The following is a 26175-nucleotide window of genomic DNA, read 5'->3' on the forward strand; positions in this document are numbered from 1 at the left end:
CACAAATACAGTACATGCCCAAATACCGAAAAATGCCTGCTGTGTCCTATCTGAATGGCGAATATATATATATATATATATATAAAGACAAAGGAACAGAGTGCGCTTATAAGTAAAGGTACATAGCTTATTCCTCACATTTGTTTAAAACATTTATTCAGTAAAAGCCTTAACAGTTCGGCTCATATAAAATACACAAATACATATATATATATATATGAAGAATAGAGATAGAGAGCGCTTTTTAACCACCAAATAGAGATTTCACCACCAGTTTGTCAAAATACAAAACAGTACAAGTATTTATAAAACCAGTGTGCCTTTTATTAAGTAATTTTTCAGAATCACATCTGGAATTAGTGTCCTTTTCGGAGATAAAAGTAACCCGACGCGTTTCGTCTTGAAAAAGACTTCATCAGGGGTTTAGTACTGCAGGTGGCAAAAATAACAATAATGGTATATTAAATACTGATATTTACAAAAAACATACACATTTTATACATACATTTAATAAAAAATAATATTTTTTAAAAAAAATTATTAAAAACAAGCGGACCAATCAGGTCTTTAAATATATATATATATATATGTAACTTAAGAGAACGAGCACAGAAAATGGACGGAATAAAGTGCTAGATTGCATAAAGAGAGGACTTGATGAAAAAATGGACTTGAGAGTAATTAGGAGGGTATTAAACATACCATTGAAAGATTATAACGCTTATACCAGCGTGTGTTTCCTCAGTTTTGCGTAGATAGCAATGACCTCCCTCAATGGGGCAGATTTCAGGAATCTGTACGAGAACCAAGTGTGAAAAATCATTTCTATACATTTTTATACCTAATGCAAAAAAATCATTTTTATATATTAAATAAAGCAGGTTTGGAGGATATTGGACATACCGAAAATAATTAAATAATGCTTTTACCAGCTTGTTAATCTTCAAAAATTACGTGGGTGGTAGTGACCTCCCTCACTGGGACAGTTTCAGATGTCTGAAGGAAAAAGATCATTTTTTTATATATATATGTATAGGTTTTATACTTTAAAAATTCATGAAAAGGTAGTGTAAACGATTGACATACCTAAAAAATAATTTAGAACATATATACTGACGTATAATTTCTTTTAGGTAGGTGGCTGTAGAAGCCTTCTCTTCAAAGGGATGATTCCCTAATGGTCATAAGAAAATTGTATAGTGAGCAATATTTCAAAACCATTTGGGGTAGAAGAAATTTTATACTTCACATACCCGAATTGTCCCTTTACAGGGTCAAGGTAACCACGGTGTGTCCACAATCTTTGTAAGTCACGAATATGAGCCCTTTCTAAATAGATATGGATGGGACCATCACATTGCAAAGGGTTGCCAACAAGTAAAATTCAATGTTTGGCCCGGTCCAGTTCAGTGTTTGGTCCGGTTTGAGTCTGCAATATCTGAAATAATGGGTATCTGAGTATATGGCGGCTATTATTAATACACCCATATCAATATGACTGTGGGATGCGTTGGAACATTTACATACCTACTGGTCCGTTGTAAAATGGATAAAACGCACATAGGAAGCAGAGCAGAAGATTCAATTTCTGTGAATAATGTAAATAGTACCAAATTAGGTCTATTCGGTTGAGAGGGTAAGTATCAGTCTCATTCATCTAAGGGCGGTATTAGTTAGTTACACCTTCTGGTAAAATTCAGTAGGCTGTTGGCCCTTCCATTAGACTAGTGCAAAAAATGTCGCTAGCCTTTTGTTGGGCTTGTGCAAAATACAGTAATATTCTAATGACAACATGGAGTAAATAGGCTTATAGCCCTTTGTGGGATTCCCACAATAAGTGTGATTGCTTTGAACACATAAACAATTTAACCTTTGCAGGGCTCTATATGCAAAATGGAGTATTGTAATCAGTACATCAATGTCATAACAGTGCATCTGTGCTGAAACATTGTTGCTCTAAACAAATAATAGCAATCAACAGTATATCTGTGACAGGCATGGCCATCGCCACCAAAATGGGTTTAGTGCAGAAAGTTAACAACAGTTCTAGTTACCATGGTCAAACAACACACCACCTCCTCTTACCTGGTCTCAATGGGAAGTTCTGTAATGCTCTGTCTGCCAATACAACCAGCTGTTAAACTGGCTGCCTTTTAAGCCCAGGGATAGTGACATCACTTCCGTGTGTCAGAAGTGACAAACTGGGGGGATTAGTGCTAATTAATGGGGACAGCGTTCTTCCTGTCAATATGTATCGCTGCTGAAGCTGATGTATATTAAATGCTGGCATTATTGATGTTAGGGAGCTGTGATTTGTGTCCCCTAAGGTGCCTAATTGACTCGCGTGCGTTCCACTTGCGTGTCAAGGCTCATTTCCGGGATAGAGTGGCGCCTGTCTCTAGCGTGGGCGCACTTCCTGATTCCTATGCGCTCCACTTGCGTGTCAGCGCGTACTTCAGGAAGGGGGCTGAACACATATTCTGTGTCAGCGCATTTCCTGGATGACGTCTCGCCTATCGCTATCATTTCCTAGTTTTTATGCGCTTCACTTGCGTGTCAGCGCGTCCTTCAGGAAGGGGGGCTGAATACATTGTCTGCATCGGCGCCCTTCCTGATAGTGGTGCGTTCCACCTGCTGGTCACGATGTGGGGGTGTGTTTTAGTTAACACATCCCTGCTGTGAATCTGTCACTGTTGGTATAAATAATAAATAATAATGGTAGTAGTAGTCCTTCGGGCTAGTGATAACTTATTTTACTCACTAAGGTGTATATTTAATTATTTATTCAGTTGGCTTCTAATAGTTACCATGGTGAAATATGCTACTCTTTAAAGGGGTATCGTGGTCAAGTGAGTGTTGCTGCTACTTTTGATCGATGCCATATATAAAGGACATCAAAATCCCAGTGAATAAGGGGGGAACGGTTTTCTACTGTGTTGCTCATCAACATGGGGTGATTAAAATAGGTGAGTGGATATCAAATTAATATATCATAGGGGTATTAATTCGTGGGCTCTCTTTATATATCATAAACATAATAGAATTAATTAAATTTATTTCTGGACATTATTAGATTAATTTAAATTAAATATGTGGACTCTCTAAAGTCTCTTATGAAATGTCTAAAGGGGTAGTGCCTCCACGGTGAATTTTTATATTGATGATCTTCAACTTATGGCGGACAAATTATTAATAATTTATTAGTGAGGTGGTCTGTTGGGAAAAATAATATAAAGTGCTTGACTGGATGGAAAGGCTTTAAAAAGCCCTGACCTCACCATACCATAGGGTGGTGTTGGGTGATCCCTAGCTTCTCAAACTTTTTTTATATATATATATATATATATACACCATAATGTGTGTGTGCCAAAACTCATTACACTATTGATAGGTGCAATTGAGTGATGTAAATTAACAAGAGGGTTGTGGTGTTATGTTTGCCTTACATTGTATACTAAACCCATTTTTTACAATTTTTGAATAACATATATAGGCATTGTACATTTTTTGAATAACATGTATAGACATTATGCATTATATTTTTTGGATAACTAGTGTAAGAATTATACACCGTGACAAATACACCCGTGTGCAAAATTAGAGGAATGTAATAGAAATAGGGGAGGGAAACTTTTTTCTAAATATAGAAGAGTAGAAAGTGACTATAAATGTTCCTCAAGAAGTATGGACACAATTTATCCCAAAAATGATACAATGTCAACGTTCTCATTGAGACCGTTGGGATAGAGCGTATTGAGGGTATAGATCCAAAAGGTCTCTCGTTTTGCCAGCCTAAGGTCTCTGTCACCTCCTCTAGGATCCTGACTGATGACCTCAAGGATGGTGAATGTAAAATTGGTGTTGTTGACCTGTGAGTCATGTTTATCTTTATAGTGCCTTGGGACACTATGTACAACCAATTTGTGTTTGATGTTCCGCATATGTTCTTGCAGTCTTATTTTAATCTGCCTTTTAGTCTTGCCGATATAGGCAAATCCACAGCTGCACGTGATCCTTTAGATCACGTAAGTTGAATTGCAAGTGGCTGGCTGATTGAGTGTATGTTGTTTTTTGTCAATCTTGCAATTGAATGTTTTTTTCTCCATATGCTTACAGCAAATGCATTTTAGGCATGGTGTACAGATGATTCTTTTAGTGAGGAAGCCGGTTGCATTATTATTGGTGTTTTTAACAAGGTTAGATTTAAGTCGGCTGGGAGCTACCATGCTCTTCAAGTTGGTGGCTCGACGAAAGATCAAGTCTGGTTTAAGGGGTAGGTGTGGACCCAGTACATTGTCCTTGAGAAGGATGTCCCAGTGTTTAATAAGGATTTTTCTAATTTGATGATTTTCCTTATTGTATTTGGTGATGAATGATCGTCTGACTGTGGTCTCATTAGATCTAGTCAGTCCTGATGGGAGTAGAATGTCTTCTCTTTTTTTGGTCAAAGCTTTTGTTTTGGCTTCCTCGATCTTCTGTGGATGGTATCCCTTTTCGATGAAACGCTCGGACATCAATGCTGATTGAGACAAGTAGTCCTCTACATGGCTACAGTTACGTCTCAGTCTAACAAACTGGGCGTAAGGGACGCTATTTTTCCAGTTCGGGTGGTGGCAGCTATCGAAGGGGATAAAGCTGTTACAATCCACATCTTTGAAGTGAGTTCTAGTAGAGACTACTGTTCCTGGATTTCCCATGAGTTCCAAATCCAGATAGTCAATGGTTCTTTGGTCACATTTGTGTGTAAACTTCAAATTGAAGTCGTTAACCTGAAGCTCAAGCATAAAAACTTCAATGCTGGTTGACCCAAGAATTTGACTACCTTTTCGTGAAACACCCCAGGATACCCACGTTCTACCACATCCCTAAAGTTCACAAGGATAAGAAATCACCACCAGGGAGACCGATTGTGGCGGGGATACAATCACTGAGTTCCAATCTATCCCACTTCGTTGACACTCTACTACAACCTTATGTGCTAAATAATGCTTCACATCTGAAGGACTCCTCGACCCTGCTAAACAAACTACAGCAGTTCAAATGGGAGGAGGAATACTGGTGGCTAACAGTGGATGTACAAGCTCTCTATTCCTCTATCCCACACGAAAAGGGAATAGAAGCCGTCGAATATATACTATCCAAATCCGCAGATCGGTCACCAGAAGAAATACAATTTATCCTTAGAAGTATTGAATACATCCTCAACGATATATTGACGATTTGATCTTCATTTGGAAGGGCGACCCGCCCTTCCAAATGAAGATCAAATCGTCAATATATCGTTGATAGAACAATATATGAGTTTTGTGTGACGATTGGTATATGTGTTTTTCTTCCCACATGCCCATTAATAAATTGGCATACGATGGGGCAAACTTAGTCCCCATCGCTGTGCCGTTTATTTGGAGGTAGAAAGTGTTGTTAAATTCGAAATAATTTCGCTTGAGGATGTATTCAATACTTCTAAGGATAAATTGTATTTCTTCTGGTGACCGATCTGCGGATTTGGATAGTATATATTCGACGGCTTCTATTCCCTTTTCGTGTGGGATAGAGGAATAGAGAGCTTGTACATCCACTGTTAGCCACCAGTATTCCTCCTCCCATTTGAACTGCTGTAGTTTGTTTAGCAGGGTCGAGGAGTCCTTCAGATGTGAAGCATTATTTAGCACATAAGGTTGTAGTAGAGTGTCAACGAAGTGGGATAGATTGGAACTCAGTGATTGTATCCCCGCCACAATCGGTCTCCCTGGTGGTGATTTCTTATCCTTGTGAACTTTAGGGATGTGGTAGAACGTGGGTATCCTGGGGTGTTTCACGAAAAGGTAGTCAAATTCTTCTTTGTTAATGTGTGATTTCCTTTTGGCTTCATGCAGTAATTCATATAGTTCTTCTTGATATTTCGAGGTGGGGTTTTCTGGTAATTCAATATATGTTACTTCATCGTACAACAATTTCTTTGCCTCTTTGAGGTAGTTGTCGGTTGATTGAATGACCACTGCTCCCCCTTTGTCTGCATTTCTTATGACTATATTTTCATCCTTCTTTAGTTGTTTAATGGCTGCTTTTTCTTGAGAAGGCACCTTAGGGGACACAAATCACAGCTCCCTAACATCAATAATGCCAGCATTTAATATACATCAGCTTCAGCAGCGATACATATTGACAGGAAGAACGCTGTCCCCATTAATTAGCACTAATCCCCCCAGTTTGTCACTTCTGACACACGGAAGTGATGTCACTAACCCTGGGCTTAAAAGGCAGCCAGTTTAACAGCTGGTTGTATTGGCAGACAGAGCATTACAGAACTTCCCATTGAGACCAGGTAAGAGGAGGTGGTGTGTTGTTTGACCATGGTAACTAGAACTGTTGTTAACTTTCTGCACTAAACCCATTTTGGTGGCGATGGCCATGCCTGTCACAGATATACTGTTGATTGCTATTTTTTGTTTAGAGCAACAATGTTTCAGCACAGATGCACTGTTATGATGTACTGATTACAATACTCCATTTTGCATATAGAGCCCTGCAAAGGTTAAATTGTTTATGTGTTCAAAGCAATCACACTTATTGTGGGAATCCCACAAAGGGCTATAAGCCTATTTACTCCATGTTGTCATTAGAATATTACTGTATTTTGCACAAGCCCAACAAAAGGCTAGCGACATTTTTTGCACTAGTCTAATGGAAGGGCCAACAGCCTACTGAATTTTACCAGAAGGTGTAACTAACTAATATCGCCCTTAGATGAATGAGACTGATACTTACCCTCTCAACCGAATAGACCTAATTTGGTACTATTTACATTATTCACAGAAATTGAATCTTCTGCTCTGCTTCCTATGTGCGTTTTATCCATTTTACAACGGACCAGTAGGTATGTAAATGTTCCAACGCATCCCACAGTCATATTGATATGGGTGTATTAATAATAGCCGCCATATACTCAGATACCCATTATTTCAGATATTGCAGACTCAAACCGGACCAAACACTGAACTGGACCGGGCCAAACATTGAATTTTACTTGTTGGCAACCCTTTGCAATGTGATGGTCCCATCCATATCTATTTAGAAAGGGCTCATATTCGTGACTTACAAAGATTGTGGACACACCGTGGTTACCTTGACCCTGTAAAGGGACAATTCGGGTATGTGAAGTATAAAATTTCTTCTACCCCAAATGGTTTTGAAATATTGCTCACTATACAATTTTCTTATGACCATTAGGGAATCATCCCTTTGAAGGCTTCTACAGCCACCTACCTAAAAGAAATTATACGTCAGTATATATGTTCTAAATTATTTTTTAGGTATGTCAATCGTTTACACTAGCTTTTCATGAATTTTTAAAGTATAAAACCTATACATATATATATAAAAAAATGATCTTTTTCTTTCAGACATCTGAAACTGTCCCAGTGAGGGAGGTCACTACCACCCACGTAATTTTTGAAGATTAACAAGCTGGTAAAAGCATTATTTAATTATTTTCGGTATGTCCAATATCCTCCAAACCTGCTTTATTTAATATATAAAAATGATTTTTTTGCATTAGGTATAAAAATGTATAGAAATGATTTTTCACACTTGGTTCTCGTACAGATTCCTGAAATCTGCCCCATTGAGGGAGGTCATTGCTATCTACGCAAAACTGAGGAAACACACGCTGGTATAAGCGTTATAATCTTTCAATGGTATGTTTAATACCCTCCTAATTACTCTCAAGTCCATTTTTTCATCAAGTCCTCTCTTTATGCAATCTAGCACTTTATTCCGTCCATTTTCTGTGCTCGTTCTCTTAAGTTATATATATATATATATATATATATATATATATATATATATATATATATATTTAAAGACCTGATTGGTCCGCTTGTTTTTAATAATTTTTTTTAAAAAATATTATTTTTTATTAAATGTATGTATAAAATGTGTATGTTTTTTGTAAATATCAGTATTTAATATACCATTATTGTTATTTTTGCCACCTGCAGTACTAAACCCCTGATGAAGTCTTTTTCAAGACGAAACGCGTCGGGTTACTTTTATCTCCGAAAAGGACACTAATTCCAGATGTGATTCTGAAAAATTACTTAATAAAAGGCACACTGGTTTTATAAATACTTGTACTGTTTTGTATTTTGACAAACTGGTGGTGAAATCTCTATTTGGTGGTTAAAAAGCGCTCTCTATCTCTATTCTTCCTATCTAAATATTGCCTCCCACTAACAGGGGGGGACATAGAGTAGCTGCTCATAACTTAAGGGCGCACGTGGGGTCATTCTTCTGTTGTCTATCTCTATCTGTTAGGACCCTAAAGTAGCTGCCCATCTGCAAAGATGCCACTCATAAGTGACAGATCAAAAAGGTCTGCCAAAATTAAAAATATGTTTACAGAGGACGAGCACATTTATTCCATGGACGAAGAGGACTACTATAGTTTGCTTAATTCAGCCGAGTCGGTGGCTACAAAAGAACTGAAAACCTGGTATGACATAGTTACCCTCGAGAAATATCTAGAGGTTAAACGCGTCCCCAGGGGATTAAGGCTTACCAAAACTCCCAATATTGGTAATAATGAAGCTACGTTTATCAAAAATTGGAACGATATCCTGGAGGAATGCTCCAGAAACTTAATAACTCTCATCATCAATGTAAGAAAGAAAGAACTTGCCGGTTTGGAGGAAGAAATCATCAAAATCGACAAAGCGGTCGAAAAATTCTCCAATAGCGAGGAATTCCAACGTGACACGGCCGATCTACATAACAAACTTGAGAGACTGGAAGATGAAATCCTCACAAGAAAACAAAAAAAGTTTTTACGCGACAAGAATGACTATCAAACAGGACAAGTCCACAATTGGTCTAATGACAATAAGAGAAGAAATGACCAAACTACCCCCAGATCTTACAATTATGAACGAAACCGTACTGGCTACAGACGTTTCCCCAGATGGCAAAATGAGGATCGTTGGCAGAAACCCGTCTATAGAGATGACAACAAATATGAAACCAACTACAGAAGACCTAGAAGAGACCTGTCAGGCCCCAGGAGGAATGATTATAAAACACCTTTACATTTCAACGAACCTCACCCCCGCAACAAATGGGTGGAACAAAGGGGCAGAGCCCCACAACATCGGGATCACTACGAAACCAGGCCATATAGACAAAGATCCGCAACTCCCGAGAGATATTCTCCGGTTCGTTTTTTAGGCAGAAAGAAAAGCCTGACGTTTTTAGAGAAGGAAGAAACCCTGCGAAATATGCTGGATTCACCAAAAGGCACCAAAAGGACCCTGAATGGGGAAGAAGAAGAGGCTGTAGAGGGGGCGGAAAGAAGCCCAAAGAAAAGGAAGTCATTCTTCCAGAACAAAAGACTGGAATCATCAACAATGCGGACAGGGATTTATGCGCAGCACAGAGAGCCGTACTTGACAAGGGATTAAAATTTGCTCCAGATGGCCATGTAGACAAATTTGATTTATTTATAGACCTTAACAAATTTGTGAGGAATTTAACTTTACAGCGCCACTTCCTAAAGAACCCTTCGGTACCTGATGAAGACAAGGTTGCCCCTAGGGTAAAGAACCCTTCCAAATATTATCCGGTGGAGTCTAAAGGCAGCCACATAGACATATTCTACAATTTAGTCTGTGAAGACTTCAAAAAGATCAAAGTTTGGAACCAGGGAAGCAGCAACCTCTCTTCTCAAGAAAAAGCAGCCATTAAACAACTAAAGAAGGATGAAAATATAGTCATAAGAAATGCAGACAAAGGGGGAGCAGTGGTCATTCAATCAACCGACAACTACCTCAAAGAGGCAAAGAAATTGTTGTACGATGAAGTAACATATATTGAATTACCAGAAAACCCCACCTCGAAATATCAAGAAGAACTATATGAATTACTGCATGAAGCCAAACGGAAATCACACATTAACAAAGAAGAATTTGACTACCTTTTCGTGAAACACCCCAGGATACCCACGTTCTACCACATCCCTAAAGTTCACAAGGATAAGAAATCACCACCAGGGAGACCGATTGTGGCGGGGATACAATCACTGAGTTCCAATCTATCCCACTTCGTTGACACTCTACTACAACCTTATGTGCTAAAGAATGCTTCACATCTGAAGGACTCCTCGACCCTGCTAAACAAACTACAGCAGTTCAAATGGGAGGAGGAATACTGGTGGCTAACAGTGGATGTACAAGCTCTCTATTCCTCTATCCCACACGAAAAGGGAATAGAAGCCGTCGAATATATACTATCCAAATCCGCAGATCGGTCACCAGAAGAAATACAATTTATCCTTAGAAGTATTGAATACATCCTCAAGCGAAATTATTTCGAATTTAACAACACTTTCTACCTCCAAATAAACGGCACAGCGATGGGGACTAAGTTTGCCCCATCGTATGCCAATTTATTAATGGGCATGTGGGAAGAAAAACACATATACCAATCGTCACACAAAACTCATATATTGTTCTATCAACGATATATTGACGATTTGATCTTCATTTGGAAGGGCGACCCAACCAGCATTGAAGTTTTTATGCTTGAGCTTCAGGTTAACGACTTCAATTTGAAGTTTACACACAAATGTGACCAAAGAACCATTGACTATCTGGATTTGGAACTCATGGGAAATCCAGGAACAGTAGTCTCTACTAGAACTCACTTCAAAGATGTGGATTGTAACAGCTTTATCCCCTTCGATAGCTGCCACCACCCGAACTGGAAAAATAGCGTCCCTTACGCCCAGTTTGTTAGACTGAGACGTAACTGTAGCCATGTAGAGGACTACTTGTCTCAATCAGCATTGATGTCCGAGCGTTTCATCGAAAAGGGATACCATCCACAGAAGATCGAGGAAGCCAAAACAAAAGCTTTGACCAAAAAAAGAGAAGACATTCTACTCCCATCAGGACTGACTAGATCTAATGAGACCACAGTCAGACGATCATTCATCACCAAATACAATAAGGAAAATCATCAAATTAGAAAAATCCTTATTAAACACTGGGACATCCTTCTCAAGGACAATGTACTGGGTCCACACCTACCCCTTAAACCAGACTTGATCTTTCGTCGAGCCACCAACTTGAAGAGCATAGTAGCTCCCAGCCGACTTAAATCTAACCTTGTTAAAAACACCAATAATAATGCAACCGGCTTCCTCACTAAAAGAATCATCTGTACACCATGCCAAAAATGCATTTGCTGTAAGCATATGGAGAAAAAAACATTCAATTGCAAGATTGACAAAAAACAACATACACTCAATCAGCCAGCCACTTGCAATTCAACTTACGTGATCTACAGGATCACGTGCAGCTGTGGATTTGCCTATATCGGCAAGACTAAAAGGCAGATTAAAATAAGACTGCAAGAACATATGCGGAACATCAAACACAAATTGGTTGTACATAGTGTCCCAAGGCACTATAAAGATAAACATGACTCACAGGTCAACAACACCAATTTTACATTCACCATCCTTGAGGTCAAGTGAGTGTTGCTGCTACAGGATCCTAGAGGAGGTGACAGAGACCTTAGGCTGGCAAAACGAGAGACCTTTTGGATCTATACCCTCAATACGCTCTATCCCAACGGTCTCAATGAGAACGTTGACATTGTATCATTTTTGGGATAAATTGTGTCCATACTTCTTGAGGAACATTTACAGTCACTTTCTACTCTTCTATATTTAGAAAAAAGTTTCCCTCCCCTATTTCTATTACATTCCTCTAATTTTGCACACGGGTGTATTTGTCACGGTGTATAATTCTTACACTAGTTATCCAAAAAATATAATGCATAATGTCTATACATGTTATTCAAAAAATGTACAATGCCTATATATGTTATTCAAAAATTGTAAAAAATGGGTTTAGTATACAATGTAAGGCAAACATAACACCACAACCCTCTTGTTAATTTACATCACTCAATTGCACCTATCAATAGTGTAATGAGTTTTGGCACACACACATTATGGTGTATATATATATATATATAAAAAAAGTTTGAGAAGCTAGGGATCACCCAACACCACCCTATGGTATGGTGAGGTCAGGGCTTTTTAAAGCCTTTCCATCCAGTCAAGCACTTTATATTATTTTTCCCAACAGACCACCTCACTAATAAATTATTAATAATTTGTCCGCCATAAGTTGAAGATCATCAATATAAAAATTCACCGTGGAGGCACTACCCCTTTAGACATTTCATAAGAGACTTTAGAGAGTCCACATATTTAATTTAAATTAATCTAATAATGTCCAGAAATAAATTTAATTAATTCTATTATGTTTATGATATATAAAGAGAGCCCACGAATTAATACCCCTATGATATATTAATTTGATATCCACTCACCTATTTTAATCACCCCATGTTGATGAGCAACACAGTAGAAAACCGTTCCCCCCTTATTCACTGGGATTTTGATGTCCTTTATATATGGCATCGATCAAAAGTAGCAGCAACACTCACTTGACCACGATACCCCTTTAAAGAGTAGCATATTTCACCATGGTAACTATTAGAAGCCAACTGAATAAATAATTAAATATACACCTTAGTGATTAAAATAAGTTATCACTAGCCCGAAGGACTACTACTACCATTATTATTTATTATTTATACCAACAGTGACAGATTCACAGCAGGGATGTGTTAACTAAAACACACCCCCACATCGTGACCCGCAGGTGGAACGCACCACTATCAGGAAGGGCGCCGATGCAGACAATGTATTCAGCCCCCCTTCCTGAAGGACGCGCTGACACGCAAGTGAAGCGCATAAAAACTAGGAAATGATAGCGATAGGCGAGACGTCATCCAGGAAATGCGCTGACACAGAATATGTGTTCAGCCCCCTTCCTGAAGTACGCGCTGACACGCAAGTGGAGCGCATAGGAATCAGGAAGTGCGCCCACGCTAGAGACAGGCGCCACTCTATCCCGGAAATGAGCCTTGACACGCAAGTGGAACGCACGCGAGTCAATTAGGCACCTTAGGGGACACAAATCACAGCTCCCTAACATCAATAATGCCAGCATTTAATATACATCAGCTTCAGCAGCGATACATATTGACAGGAAGAACGCTGTCCCCATTAATTAGCACTAATCCCCCCAGTTTGTCACTTCTGACACACGGAAGTGATGTCACTATCCCTGGGCTTAAAAGGCAGCCAGTTTAACAGCTGGTTGTATTGGCAGACAGAGCATTACAGAACTTCCCATTGAGACCAGGTAAGAGGAGGTGGTGTGTTGTTTGACCATGGTAACTAGAACTGTTGTTAACTTTCTGCACTAAACCCATTTTGGTGGCGATGGCCATGCCTGTCACAGATATACTGTTGATTGCTATTATTTGTTTAGAGCAACAATGTTTCAGCACAGATGCACTGTTATGACATTGATGTACTGATTACAATACTCCATTTTGCATATAGAGCCCTGCAAAGGTTAAATTGTTTATGTGTTCAAAGCAATCACACTTATTGTGGGAATCCCACAAAGGGCTATAAGCCTATTTACTCCATGTTGTCATTAGAATATTACTGTATTTTGCACAAGCCCAACAAAAGGCTAGCGACATTTTTTGCACTAGTCTAATGGAAGGGCCAACAGCCTACTGAATTTTACCAGAAGGTGTAACTAACTAATATCGCCCTTAGATGAATGAGACTGATACTTACCCTCTCAACCGAATAGACCTAATTTGGTACTATTTACATTATTCACAGAAATTGAATCTTCTGCTCTGCTTCCTATGTGCGTTTTATCCATTTTACAACGGACCAGTAGGTATGTAAATGTTCCAACGCATCCCACAGTCATATTGATATGGGTGTATTAATAATAGCCGCCATATACTCAGATACCCATTATTTCAGATATTGCAGACTCAAACCGGACCAAACACTGAACTGGACCGGGCCAAACATTGAATTTTACTTGTTGGCAACCCTTTGCAATGTGATGGTCCCATCCATATCTATTTAGAAAGGGCTCATATTCGTGACTTACAAAGATTGTGGACACACCGTGGTTACCTTGACCCTGTAAAGGGACAATTCGGGTATGTGAAGTATAAAATTTCTTCTACCCCAAATGGTTTTGAAATATTGCTCACTATACAATTTTCTTATGACCATTAGGGAATCATCCCTTTGAAGAGAAGGCTTCTACAGCCACCTACCTAAAAGAAATTATACGTCAGTATATATGTTCTAAATTATTTTTTAGGTATGTCAATCGTTTACACTACCTTTTCATGAATTTTTAAAGTATAAAACCTATACATATATATATAAAAAAATGATCCTTTTCCTTCAGACATCTGAAACTGTCCCAGTGAGGGAGGTCACTACCACCCACGTAATTTTTGAAGATTAACAAGCTGGTAAAAGCATTATTTAATTATTTTCGGTATGTCCAATATCCTCCAAACCTGCTTTATTTAATATATAAAAATGATTTTTTTGCATTAGGTATAAAAATGTATAGAAATGATTTTTCACACTTGGTTCTCGTACAGATTCCTGAAATCTGCCCCATTGAGGGAGGTCATTGCTATCTACGCAAAACTGAGGAAACACACGCTGGTATAAGCGTTATAATCTTTCAATGGTATGTTTAATACCCTCCTAATTACTCTCAAGTCCATTTTTTCATCAAGTCCTCTCTTTATGCAATCTAGCACTTTATTCCGTCCATTTTCTGTGCTCGTTCTCTTAAGTTACATATATATATATATATATTTAAAGACCTGATTGGTCCGCTTGTTTTTAATAATTTTTTTTTAAAAATATTATTTTTTATTAAATGTATGTATAAAATGTGTATGTTTTTTGTAAATATCAGTATTTAATATACCATTATTGTTATTTTTGCCACCTGCAGTACTAAACCCCTGATGAAGTCTTTTTCAAGACGAAACGCGTCGGGTTACTTTTATCTCCGAAAAGGACACTAATTCCAGATGTGATTCTGAAAAATTACTTAATAAAAGGCACACTGGTTTTATAAATACTTGTACTGTTTTGTATTTTGACAAACTGGTGGTGAAATCTCTATTTGGTGGTTAAAAAGCGCTCTCTATCTCTATTCTTCCTATCTAAATATTGCCTCCCACTAACAGGGGGGGGACATAGAGTAGCTGCTCATAACTTAAGGGCGCACGTGGGGTCATTCTTCTGTTGTGATATATATATATATATAGTTTTCGGAAAAGTCCGCACTCATATATTGCATCACAAGCAAGGAGGGGTGCTCCTACAGATGACTGAACATCAAGGTATATCGGAGGTGAAAAAGGGCACTCACCATTTGTTAAAAGTAATTTTAGTACTTTATTCCATCACAATGAAAAAAGCTGACGTACCATCGACGTGACGTGACGTTTCGGTCTTGTGACAGACCATCATCAGGATTCCATGCAGCTTACAAACAGAAAGTGTCAGACATGCAACCTGGCATCCATCCCTGAAATGCATGTCTGACAGTTGCTGTTTGTAAGCTGCATGGAATCCTGATGATGGTCTGTCACAAGACCGAAACGTCACGTCACGTCGATGGTACGTCAGCTTTTTTCATTGTGATGGAATAAAGTACTAAAATTACTTTTAACAAATGGTGAGTGCCCTTTTTCACCTCCGATATATATATATATATATATATATATATATATATATAGATAAATGGGTAGCAGGACGGCACTCCAGTGATGTAGCGTTCGTCGGTGCTAGGTCATATAATGAAATGCAGTACACTTACCCCCCCGTAGAAGGATGAAGACCAGCACTCAGACGTAGGTGAAGAAAAGCGTGTTTATTCCATGTGCAAAAGTATTAGCAACACGGGCTGTCCCGGGGACAGCCCGTGTTGCTAATACTTTTGCACATGGAATAAACTCGCTTTTCTTCACCTACGTCTGAGTGCTGGTCTTCATCCTTCTACGGGGGGGGTAAGTGTACTATATATATATATATATATATATATATATATATATATATATAATGTCCTGGGGTCGGCACTCCACAGAGTATGGCAGTGTAATTATCCCTCCGAGGGAACAAGCACATAAGTCGGTGCCCTCCGTGTGTCTGTGATGCAGACAGTATGTAGAACGATGCGGGGGCGGCGGCACTCGAAATAAGGACACAGCAGGCAAATATACCAACGTTTCGAGACCTCTAGGTCTCTTTATCAAGGTGCATGTGAAGACACCTTGATAAAGAGACCTAGAGGTCTCGAAACGTTGGTATATTTGCCTGCTGTGTCCTTATTTCGAGTGCCGCCGCCCCCGCATCGTTCTATATATATATATATATATATATATATATAAACAGAGATTGGCTGGCACTCCTCCTCCAAATAATGATAGTACCCCTGGTGCCCTTCCAAAACAGCAAGATAGCAAGCGTGTTAGATACAGACCAGAGACGATTTTTCATCCCTGACGAAAAATCTATCAAATTAGATTTGAAACGTTGGCAGAAGTTAACCCAAAGTGTGGTCTGTTTATTTCCGACGCAAATCCCACTGAGTGCCATCCGTCTCTGGTCTGTGTGTATATATATATATATATATATATATATATATATATATATATACACACACACTATACAGCTCAGATTTTTGTCTATTTACAACAGGGTCAAGCACAGGATTAGATACATCTTTACACATACACACACACATCATACATGCATGCACACACACACATATACACGGCTGCGGGGTAGCACTCCTTAACGTGACAACGTGACCGGTGCCTTCCCAGGATACTCCTTGAAGGGGAGTCGAAATACAGCAGTCTGGCGGGCGGAACTCGGAAATAATTCACCTCAGCAAAGTGCACACACACACACATAATTATACCATGAATGTTGCATCAGTGCTGAATGTAGCAATTTATCTATGAGAAATCTTTTAAATAACACAGCCCAGCAGAAGCTGTTAGTGCAGGTTTATTGTGCAGTTATAAAAAACAGTGTAATGATATTTCTTCACAATTTAAACAATATGATCTAAAAGTAGGAGAGGGGGTCTCCGTACACCTTTAACCCCTCTATGCCCTTGCCATTGAACGTCTTCAACAAAACATACTGTACAGTATGTTAGGTAACCAATATCAAAGGAAGCCTGAACTAGGGGCAGGGGACTCAGCAGCCCACTGTGCTCCTAACATACTGTACTGTACATCTAGAGAATGCTAATTCAAGACAATTTCACAGATAGAAGGAGAGTGCAGCACTTCAGGGTAGAAGAGATGAGAGGCTGCAGAGAATAGAAAATGGTTTATTATCAAGCCTGCAACCCGGTCCCTGAGAAAATGATAAAGAGCCTATATTTTGCAGTGAATAACACTAGCACAACACACTGCTTGGCTGTGCGTACCTGGTCAGTGATGTTCACAAACACCGGACTACAGTGTATATAGTGCTGACAGGCTTTTTTATATATTTAAAATAGGCATCATGAAACAGGTCTTACTGTAGGCCTGTGCTCCGCCTGGGGCAGCCATTTTGAGTACTGCAGTGGTATCACCCTTAGATGAGTGACACCAAAATGCTGGTAAGTAACAGGAGCTGGGCGTGCAGCAACAAGCTCCTGTCTCTGTGTTGGGGCCGGCACTGCAGTCCTTCAGCCTCTGTGGGCAGCCTACATCTCCCCGGGCTTCCTGAGTCACGGAAACAGGTGGTTTGGAATGCAAAGCCACACCCTCTCCTATAAAGCCACACCCCCTTTGGCAACGTGATCACTCATATTCCCCTGGGTGTCACAAGGACAAGTGATGCCTCTGGTGGACTGTACTATTATTAACAAGAGACTTCATTGAGGTACAAAATGACTGTCTCCAAGGGTAATCATCCTAAGCTGGGTATAGTTTCGGTGTTAGTACATGTCTAAACTAAAGATCTCTATGATAAATGAAAAATATGCCAAAAATCTTCTTGAAATGCTTAATATATTCATGAGTTGTAGGTTATGTTTATTTTAATACACGTTAAGTCATCATGTCTTTTTTTTTTACATATTTAGGCTTAGTTATTATAAGAAATGGTGGGTCATTTGCTTATCACTTGTAAATAATAAGTTTGGAATAATTATATATAAGAATCCGAGTGAAACTTTACCATTAGACAGTAGGCTGATTCATGGGTGGGAATAAAGCAAAAACATAGCAGATAACTTCCGGTAAAATAATTTTATCCTGCAGGTGGGGCAGATTTAACAAGTATAGCAGAGATGTAGAGTTGCACAATTGCACATTTATAATAGGTGCAGGGCCAACACCCATATATAGATGCAGTATAATAACCCCTCTGCCTTCTCCTAAATCCCTCGTCGACTGGCAGCCTAGCTCTGCATAGTGGCAGAAATCCCCTTTTAAAATGGTACATCAGCAGAAGAGAAGACCTCAGGGACAGTGGTGCAGAGAGAGGGGGAGGTACTAATTACCAGGCCCAGGTCTGGTGGAGGGACCCTGTAGGGCGCCCATTACCTGACGGCGGCAGCTGCAGGAGCACTTCTCAACACAGGACACGCTACTGTGTGCTGGGCTGCAGGGTGGCCAGGGAGGTGTGTAAAGTGCTATTTTTCCTTGACCATGCCTCCCATGATTAGACCATGCTCCCTGAGAACTACCCGGGCCCATCCAGGCTCTTAACTGCCCTGCTCAGGAATAAAATGTTGTATTTCATGCTGTAATGGGCTACTTACCTATATGCATGGCCTATGTGACTGTGGGACAAATGCATCAAAGTTTGGAGAGAGATAAAAGAGACTATTTACTTAGCAGTGGAGATCGCTAAATTTAACAGATATAAAGTATTAAGTTAATCAACCATCTCTAGTAATTTTTATCATTTTTAGTCATTTAATGTAATGTTGGAGTGTGGCTGGACTATTTACTGATAAATAGTCGAGACAGAGTTAGCAATTGAATGTAATAGAGGTGGGATTGGACTATTAATTTAATGGTGCAGCGGTAGTGAATTATTGTGAGCATATTTGAAAATGGTATCTGCTTTATTATAGCAAATATAATATAATGTTTATTCTTGCTTCCACAACAAAATGTAAAAACCTTTCTTGTGCACGTGACCCGGAGAGAGTGGTGGGGTGACAGTGAATCCGGTGTACAGTATGTCTGCTGTAAATCTGTTACTGGTGCGGATCTGGAGGTATTATCACCCTACAGTACACTGCAGCATATGGGCATATTTACACTATTGTTATGTGCGATTGGAGATCAGTTTCTCGACTCGTATGCGGCCAACTCTATATCAGCCCAGGTATTCTCAGAAAATCCAGCATGAAGAAAACTCTGGACTTCATAATCACACATATGCAAACGTGACGTTCATCCGAACAAAACATTTCACTCCAGGAACAAACAATAATTTATCTTTTTCACAATCTCGTTGATTGAGGACAACCTTCCCCAAGCTGATATGAAATAGGGCCATAGATTGATTTGTTCCTTGCCTCTTTTGATTTTAAAGATTACCTGACAGAATTGGATTATTTGTTCCAATTTTCTCTCCATCATCACCGTCATCCTAGAGATAAGTACTTGTGCACGGGTAATTGAACTTCAATTGTACATGATTGAGACACCACTCTATCAGCAGAATGACAGTAGAGGTGCAATCAGATGGGCTTACATATTGTACAGTAGAGTCCCTCTTGTGTCCCAAACACTTTCCCTTCCTGTGTTTTTCCCCTAGAGATGCACAGTAGCTCATTGTCTCCAACTTGACCATAGGACAGGCTGTAAGTCTACTCTCCCTGTCCATACTCTTGTTATAAATAGTTTTTCGATGTCTGTAGTGGCAGAAAATGGAATGGTGCAGAATCAAAGAGAGAACGTTTGAAGTAGTAAGGTCTTGTGTGTAATATTAGAATGAAAAGGAGGAAAAAAAAACTAAACTTGAGATCAAACCCTGAGAGAAAGGAACATTAGCAGGCAGCTGTAGAGCATGAAATCAATAAACAAACCCACTTACAGCTGATTACACTAAAGAAGACTGATTAGGCATCATCAAGAAGAGTCAATCATTCAAGTATATGTTTCGGGAGTCTTGGAGTCCGTGCTCTTTTATCTGAAAGGAGGGAGGGATGGGTGAGGGCTTCATCTTTGTGTCCCAGACAAAAAGCACATCTGCTATTGTCACGATGTGGACAGCCTGTCCTATAATATATGGTATATATTTTATCTCATGTACAAACAGGTAAAGGCACTCAAGCTCAAGATGAACCACAGTACTTCTGCCAGGATGTTTTGCAATCCATGGACTGTATGGACTGTATACTATCTCCATGCTTTTTTGCAGTGTACATGCTGCCACTGGGTGAAATTAGGCACCATGGCCTGGTTAAACACTGCTATGCAGATGACACACAACCCTAAATGGCTGTCTAGTTGATCTCCAGGAATGAATGATTGCCAGTTGGCTAAGACTGAATCCTGATAAAACAGAGGTCCTTATGATAGGGCCGCAACATCAAAGGACAAGACTGCAGCATAGCCACCCAACTGGACTCATACAGAATTACAAAACTTAAATCATGTGTGGAATCTTGGATGGTGGCTTGACACTTAAACATCAGGTATCAGCCACAATTAAACATTTAATTCCCTCTGAAGATCTGCCAAATGTCATACATGCATTTACATCATCTTGATTAGATTAGTGCAATGCCCTCTACCTTTGTCTCCCATCAAAAGAACTGCACCGATTACAGCTGGTACAAAACACAGCTGCCAGGCTGTTAAACAACAGGCCCTGTACAAGCCACAAAACTCCCATTCTCTACTCCCTTCATTGGCTGCCTATAAAATGGCAAATCCTCTTCAAGATTGACTTACTGAGTTTCAAAGCTCTACATGACCAAGGCTCAAGGTGCCTGAAGCACCTTCTGATTTCATACTGTCCCTACTGCATTTTGTGTTTGAAGAACTCTTATCAGTACCTAGAATCTCCCGTAATTCCTCTGGCTTCATGCTTTTGGCCATGCGGCTCCGACTCTATGGAAGTCCCTTCACCGATAGTACGAGAGGCCCCCACTCTAGACTCCTTCAAAAACAAACTCGACTTTCCTGTTTACTCAAGCATTTCCATAATTCTCTTACAGTAAGTATCGTTTTTATGAAAAGCTCTCATGTACATCATGGTTCCTGTACTGTATTAAATTTATTCTATCTGTTAAGTCCTATTTGAGAAAGAGCACTATAAAAATAAAGATACTTGTGTAGTTTCACGGCGACAGCATGTGCGTCTGAGTCCCCTTGCAGGGCTCGCTTCGCTCGCCCACGCTGCGGGCTCGGTGGCTCGCTACGCTCGCCACGCTATTTAAAAATCAACTCCATGCCAACATGGATAGTGGAGGTATGAACTATCCATGTTGGCATGGAGTTAAGTTACTTTTTTGGACATATTTCGTGGCAAGCGTACACCCAGAAGTAGCACAGCGCCATGCTGGCGCCGTGAAACTACACAAGTACCTAAATAAAAATAATTATTATTTATTAATATTTTTCCAAAGAGTTTTATAAGTGATGAGGATATGTTGCATATAGATGGCCAATTTATGGCTCACATTGGGCAGCATTAATAGAATCTTGGGAGGATATAATGGAGAAAGAAATAACGTTAAAAAAAAACCCACAATAAGCTCCTGTCATTTTTCAAACACTGTAGACAAGTATATGGCTGGTACTGTATCTCTCTCCAAGCTTTGCTAAATTTCCTCTTTATCTCTCAACACTTTTCGTCTCTGCCAGATTTGGTAAATCTCCCCTACTAAGAGATAAAAAATATAATTGATGTTGTGATTTTCCTGAGATGCGCCTGAGAGTCACTGCAGAGTAAGTACAAAATTCTTCCTGAATATTGGGTAGGAGTTGGAAATTGCGTCACTTTCATATGATGTGCTGCCCACTTTGATGTACACAATCCAACTATCTATAAATACTGTACTGAATTTTCTCATCCTGGTGAGAGTTTTAAAGTGTGGGTTTTTGTGGAATTCCATTTGAAATCCATTTTAAAAATAAAAGTGTTGTTTCACAATTATATACCATTAATTATATTTTCGGTACTTGTTTCCTAGCACAGCCACAATCGCGGGCATCGTGTGTCATTTTTAGTGGTATACGACGCGACCGACGCGATGCCCCCGATTTTCCCATTGAAATGCATTGAAAATACTCAAAATCGCATCGGTCGCGTCGTATGCTGCTAAAAAAGCCTTAAATGGTCCAGACGCGATGCCCACGATTTCCCCATAGGAAACAATGTTAAATGGCTCAATGTACCCGCGATGCCCCCGATTTCTCATAGGGAACAATGTTAAATACCTCAATTTCACCAAATCATCATAGGGAACAATAGTAAATGGGCCAGAAAGCCCCAAAAACACCCCAGAACAGTGAAATGTCCCCCCAAAAGTACTTTACGCCACCCCACGATCAACGCGAACCCGAAGCGTGGCGAGCGCAGCGAGCCCGCGAGGGGCGGCGGTACGCGTCCTCCGACCTTTTCATACCCCCACTATCCACGTCGGCATGGAGTTGAGAATAGAATAGTGTGGCGAGCGTAGCGAGCCACCGAGCCCGAAGCGTGGCGAGGGGACGCGGATACCTTCACAGGTAAACGCGTCCCTTCGCGGGCTTCACAGGTATCCGCGTCCCCTCGCGGGGCTAGCTGCGCTCGCCACGCTTCGGGCTCGGTGGCTCGCTGCGCTCGCCACACTATTCTATTCTCAACTCCACGCCGACGTGGATAGTGGGGGTATGAAAAGGTCGGAGGACGCGTACCGACGCCCCTCGCGGGCTCGCTGCCCTCGACACGCTTCGGGTTCGCGTTGATCGTGGGGTGGCCTAAAATACTTTTGGGGGGACATTTCACTGTTCAGGGGTGTTTTGGGGGGTTTATGGCCCATTTAACATTGTTCCCTATGATGATTTGGGTAAATTGACCCATTTAACATTGTCTCCTATGGGAAATCGGGGGCATCGCGGCTAAATTGAGGCATTTAACATTGTTCCCTATGGGGGCATCGCGTCGCGGCCATCGCACCCGATTTTTTAGTGCATGCGATGGCCGCGATGCCCCCGATTTTTCCTCACGAAGCCCACGATCATGATCTTTGTGGCCGTGCTAGGAAACAAGTACCGTATTTTCAATAAAACTTTACTGCTTACATATTCTACAGTGTAATATTTAGTGCTGGGATCTCTCCAGCTGTTGAGGAAAATACTGTACATTCTACTTCAGGCTGAATTGCACGAATTATCCCAAATTAAATGCCCGATGATAGTTCTAAATGCAAAAAATTACAGGAAAATGGCTTTCTCCAGTCAGGATTAACTTGCAAATATCTAGAAGTAGCAGAAAGTAGTTTATTCAATTCACTGCTCTAGTGGGAATGAGAAAAGGTCTATATCTTGAATGACTGCAGATTTTGAAGAATACAAAGACGTTTATACCCCCCATGGAGAGCACTTAAAGATTTTCTTAGCCGTTGCAACACAATTAAACCGGAGACATTGTTCAAGATACTATTGTTGCAATATTTGTCTATTTTAAAAAGATGTTCTCTAAAAACAAAACAATTGTCTCTTTTGTGAAGGTCTATGGAGGTCCATTTTCTGTATATTATAACACATCGGATTAGAGTTTAAGGGCCATTTTAGCAGTATTGTAGGCCATGGGCCTAATGTAATATAATAACATACCCCTATTGCAGTCCCGCACCACCTCCCCACTTGCTTCCACACAATAAACGGCTGCCAGCACTCCAACAATTTGCTATAAGCGGGAAGAAAATGTTGCACTCTGATTGGTGGATAGCACCAGCCATCCACCAGCCACCCACCAATCAGCATGCTGACAGCCATTCACTGGCTGCAAACCGGGAAGCAGGAAGAAAATGTTGCTGGGCACTCTGATATTCTCCACTGCCTCCCAAGAAGCTCAGGTGGCAGATGCTCATAGCCCAATCTTCCCCTGCTGGAATGCCCTTAGAATTGAGGGGCATTGAGGGGCATTTGGGCAGCCCATTAAGACCATATGTTAAGATGGGCCTGTAGAGGTTAATCTAAAATTACCTTCATTTCAATAGGCAAATATAAATATTCTATACAGTCTGCCACCACGAAATCGGAGCTAAGATTAGTTGGAGCAGTTCTCATTAGAGCTGCTCCTGGCAATTCAATCACAGGAGCCGCCGGTCGCCAGCTCACAGAAGGCACACGCCCCCTGTTCCGATGGAGCATGTAGCGCCTCCCCCTGAAGTGGAGACAGGCAGGGTTTCCACCATCCGCCACCGAGTGAAGGGGACACACGTGCGTGTGAGATGCTCGCACGTCCCCATCAGATGCAGCGCCTCTCCACCAGAGATTGCCAGCTCAGGGAATCTGGCGATTCCCTGGGCTGGCTGAGAGGCGCTACATCTGTACATACTGTATGGCATTTTCACTTTTTTGCTTTTTACCACTGACAGTAGAGAAAATATGGGATGACATTTGACTCCATCACCACATTGCTTTGACAAAGACTCAGTGAATTTGTAATGCATCAGAAATCAGAGAAAGTGAATGCCAGGAACCCTCTAATTGCTTTATTTTACCTATACTACATAAGACTATATTTCTGTAGAGAGATCTGCATTAGTTTTTGGATGTAATATCAGTACTTTTTTTATACGTAGAAATAGGATTCCTGGTTGATGAGTGTGAAGGCCATATTTATTGATTGACTGTGCAGAAGCAGGGTGGCTAGATATATTAACTTTTTACCTTTTTCTTATTTTAACTATCTCTATTTGATTTATATGTTTAGAACTATGCGGTGGTTCGGAAATACGCTTTTCATTATAGCCTGTTTGGTCCAAACAATGGGGCTTCCAAACTGCAGAATTCTAAACACATAAATACTCCTTCATAAAATACAAGACATTTATCCATAATCATCACTCTGGAATTGATTAGAAGACAATGATGAAAGACTATTGCAAAAAAACAAAAAATGCAACACCCACCATTAAACTATACAGTGGAAAAAAAAGAATGCTTTCATATAAACTTCACTCAAATACATATTACTACTCTGCCTGAACACCCAGAGAATGCCTGAATTCTTGAGGAGTGCCATGGACTCCCAAAGGAGTAAGTTAGCCTCCTAAATCCTAGAGAAATTGGTGGGATGAGGAGAGTGCAATGGTGCATAATAACAGGAAGAACTACAGATGGAGCCCCTCTCATTCTTGCTCGGCTCTCGCCAGAATATCCCCGCCGGGCCAGAGCCGGTGGAGAGGGACTCCATCACGTGCGTCCCAGTCTCTCGGCGGCTGGGCAGCTGGACCCTGCCCGTCTCCGCTTCAGGTAAACGGGCAGGGTTAGGGGGGTAAGGGCGGCAGTGCGGACAGGCGATGGTGGTGGTGGGGAGCACCATCTCCACGGGGCACGTGCGTTGTTCTGCGAGTATACGCATTTTAGCAAACAGGTCTGCATCAGCTCCTTAGATACTGTAGCATTGATGAAAGCTGAACTTTTTGTTATTAATGACAAATGTTAAAGGTTGAGGACTGGAGATGGGAATGATCGGGTTAAGTAGATGCACCCGGGGCATGCAACACACTAACAGTTGGTGTAAATATGATCTGGATTTATTGGTTTATAACAGAACCCTTCCATAAAATCTTTTAAAGGTCAACATACTATAAATATTTAACACCTTTTATTCTTCCGTAAAATTTCCTCAGATATATTGTTAATCAATAAGAAAAAATCGTTACTTCCTCTGTGATAAAATAAATGTGTATTTGTACTGCAAATTTCTAAACTGAAGAAAAGGGGGGGCATCAAATATAAATGGCAGTATCTGGAAAAGTGATACTTGGGTGGGAAGTGGGCACGTGTGTTGGCATATAATGCAAATACAAGTTTGATTTAAAGGAAAAAATAGCTACAGTAGATCCAGTGCTAAGCAGTCTGGTTCTGGACTAGCCGTCAAATATGGGCAGGGCCGGCAACAGAAATCTTGGGGCCCTGTACACTGATATCTCTGGGGGGCCCCGACCCCCCCCCCCCCCCATGTAATACCAAACCGACACAAACCTCTTCTGCACA

General features: G+C 40.4%; 1 protein-coding gene and 2 long non-coding RNA genes across 4 annotated transcripts in view; 1 reads left to right on the forward strand and 2 right to left on the reverse strand.

Moving 5' to 3' along the window:
- UNC5D (unc-5 netrin receptor D) overlaps positions 1-26175 on the reverse strand; it is a 525831-nt gene that overhangs the window by 262243 nt on the left and 237413 nt on the right. The window lies entirely within an intron of this gene.
- Positions 702-1168, reverse strand: LOC146072582 (uncharacterized). The gene is made up of 3 exons (XR_014473200.1): positions 1087-1168; positions 904-996; positions 702-794 (listed from the first exon to the last, which is right to left on the reverse strand). It is a non-coding gene; the product is annotated as an uncharacterized LOC146072582 (long non-coding RNA).
- LOC146072583 (uncharacterized) lies at positions 14195-14661 on the forward strand. The gene is made up of 3 exons (XR_014473201.1): positions 14195-14276; positions 14367-14459; positions 14569-14661. It is a non-coding gene; the product is annotated as an uncharacterized LOC146072583 (long non-coding RNA).

Source organism: Crinia signifera, chromosome 4 (genome assembly GCF_055691185.1).
Source record: "Crinia signifera chromosome 4, ASM5569118v1, whole genome shotgun sequence".
Lineage (NCBI taxonomy): Eukaryota > Metazoa > Chordata > Amphibia > Anura > Myobatrachidae > Crinia > Crinia signifera.